General features: G+C 53.9%; 2 non-coding genes across 2 annotated transcripts; both read left to right on the top strand.

The window, feature by feature from the left end:
- The first annotated feature begins 47 nt into the window (after positions 1-47).
- On the top strand, positions 48-1,857 carry LOC145762866 (small subunit ribosomal RNA). Its single transcript, XR_014288070.1, has one exon. It is a non-coding gene; the product is annotated as a small subunit ribosomal RNA (ribosomal RNA).
- A 245-nt stretch (positions 1,858-2,102) lies between these two features.
- Positions 2,103-2,256, top strand: LOC145762861 (5.8S ribosomal RNA). Its single transcript, XR_014288066.1, has one exon. It is a non-coding gene; the product is annotated as a 5.8S ribosomal RNA (ribosomal RNA).
- Positions 2,257-2,500: the final 244 nt, after the last annotated feature.

Below are 2,500 nucleotides of genomic sequence, written 5' to 3'. Positions count from 1 at the left end.
ACGGGGAAAGCGAAAGACTCCGTTCGCGTATTTTGTCGGCCGATAGTTACCTGGTTGATCCTGCCAGTAGTCATATGCTTGTCTCAAAGATTAAGCCATGCATGTCTCAGTACGAACTTGCGTACGGTAAAACTGCGAATGGCTCATTAAATCAGTCGTGATTCATTTGATCGTAAATTTTACTTGGATAACTGTGGTAATTCTAGAGCTAATACATGCAAAAAGCGCCGACCTTGCGGGAGGCGCGCCTTTATCATATCAAAAACCTGCCGGGCTTCGGCTCGTCTTGTTGGCGACTCGGGATAACTTTGCTGATCGCACGGTCTTGCACCGGCGACGGATCATTCAAGTGTCTGCCCTATCAACTTTCGTCGGTACGGTATCTGCCTACCGAGGTTCTTACGGGTAACGGGGAATCAGGGTTCGATTCCGGAGAGGGAGCCTGAGAAACGGCTACCACATCCAAGGAAGGCAGCAGGCGCGCAAATTACCCATTCCCGACGCGGGGAGGTAGTGACGAAAAATAACGATACAGGACTCTAACGAGGCCCTGTAATTGGAATGAGTACACTGTAAAAATTTTAACGAGTATCCATTGGAGGGCAAGTCTGGTGCCAGCAGCCGCGGTAATTCCAGCTCCAAAAGTGTATATTTAAGTTGTTGCGGTTAAAAAGCTCGTAGTTGGATTTTGGGCGCAGGCGTTCGGTCCGTCGCAAGGCGTGCACTGTTCGTTCTGGCTTTACCTCCGGTTTTCCGTCGGTGCTCTTGACTGAGTGTCGGCGGCGGCCGGGACGTTTACCTTGAAAAAATTAGAGTGTTCAAAGCAGGCGCTTCGCCTGGATAGTGTTGCATGGAATAATGAAATAGGACCTCGGTTCTTTTTTGTTGGTTTTCGGAGCGCGAGGTAATGATTAAGAGGGACGGACGGGGGCATTCGTACTGTGCCGTTAGAGGTGAAATTCTTGGATCGGCGCAAGACGAACGACTGCGAAAGCATTTGCCAAGAATGTTTTCTTTAATCAAGAGCGAAAGTCAGAGGTTCGAAGACGATCAGATACCGTCCTAGTTCTGACTATAAACGATGCCAACTAGCGATCGGGGGGCGTTATTTTGACGACCTCTCCGGCAGCTTGCGGGAAACCAAAGTCTTTGGGTTCCGGGGGAAGTATGGTTGCAAAGCTGAAACTTAAAGGAATTGACGGAAGGGCACCACCAGGAGTGGAGCCTGCGGCTTAATTTGACTCAACACGGGAAATCTCACCCGGCCGGACACAGCGAGGATTGACAGATTGAGAGCTCTTTCATGATTCTGTGGGTGGTGGTGCATGGCCGTTCTTAGTTGGTGGAGCGATTTGTCTGGTTAATTCCGATAACGAACGAGACTCTGGCTTGCTAAATAGTTACGCGGCCTTCCCGGCCGGCGTTTAACTTCTTAGAGGGGACTAGTGGCGTTTAGCCACACGAGATTGAGCAATAACAGGTCTGTGATGCCCTTAGATGTTCGGGGCCGCACGCGCGCTACACTGACCGGATCAACGTGTGTTCGCCTTGGCCGAAAGGTCTGGGTAACCCGATGAACCCCGGTCGTGCTAGGGATAGAGAATTGAAATTATTTCGCTTGAACGAGGAATTCCCAGTAAGCGCGAGTCATTAGCTCGCGTTGATTACGTCCCTGCCCTTTGTACACACCGCCCGTCGCTACTACCGATTGAATGGTTTAGTGAGGTCCTCCGATTGGGCCCGGGCTCGACTGGCGACGGTTGGGTCTTGGCCCGAAAAGACGATCTAACTTGATTACTTAGAGGAAGTAAAAGTCGTAACAAGGTTTCCGTAGGTGAACCTGCGGAAGGATCATTAGCGCGAGAAAAAAAATCGAAGAGCGAAAGAGCAAACACCGGGACGGCGACGTGCCTCGGCGCGTCCGCCGCCCCGCGATCAGGAACTTGTTTTGTCGGCGTCGAGTGCCCGAAGGCTTCATGCGGTGCGCGGGCTTGTCGCACTATTTGTTGCGACCGCGACCCGCTCGGCGTCACGCGATTTTTTCAGCCGGATGGCGAATCGAGGTTAGGAATCGAAGAGCGAAAAGCAAACAAACAAACGATGGCTCTTGGCGGTGGACCACTCGGCTCGCGAGTCGATGAAGGACGCAGCAAGCTGCGTGATTTAATGTGAATTGCAGAACACATTGAGCATTGACGATCTGAACGCGTATTGCGGCCTCGGGTTCATCCCGGGACCGCGTCCGTCTCAGGGTCGCAGAAACGACAACGGCCGGCGGGATCGGCTCCGCGACGGCTCGGCTCGCGTGCGTATGCCCGGCGACGGGCAATCGCCGCTCGGTTGAAGGTGGAAAGTTTTGGTATTCGGGCTCGCGTCAGCGATGCGTGGCGGCCGGCGAGCCGCGCCGCGTCCGCTTGCCGCCCGAGTCGCAACGACGGCGCTGTCGACCTCGAGCTGGGGGCCTCGACGCGTCGGTCGCGATTCGCGCAGGGCGAGTAGG

Source organism: Corella eumyota, unplaced genomic scaffold (assembly GCF_963082875.1).
Source record: "Corella eumyota unplaced genomic scaffold, kaCorEumy4.1 scaffold_296, whole genome shotgun sequence".
Classification (NCBI taxonomy): domain Eukaryota; kingdom Metazoa; phylum Chordata; class Ascidiacea; order Phlebobranchia; family Corellidae; genus Corella; species Corella eumyota.
This window is presented reverse-complemented; position numbering and strand designations above follow the sequence as displayed.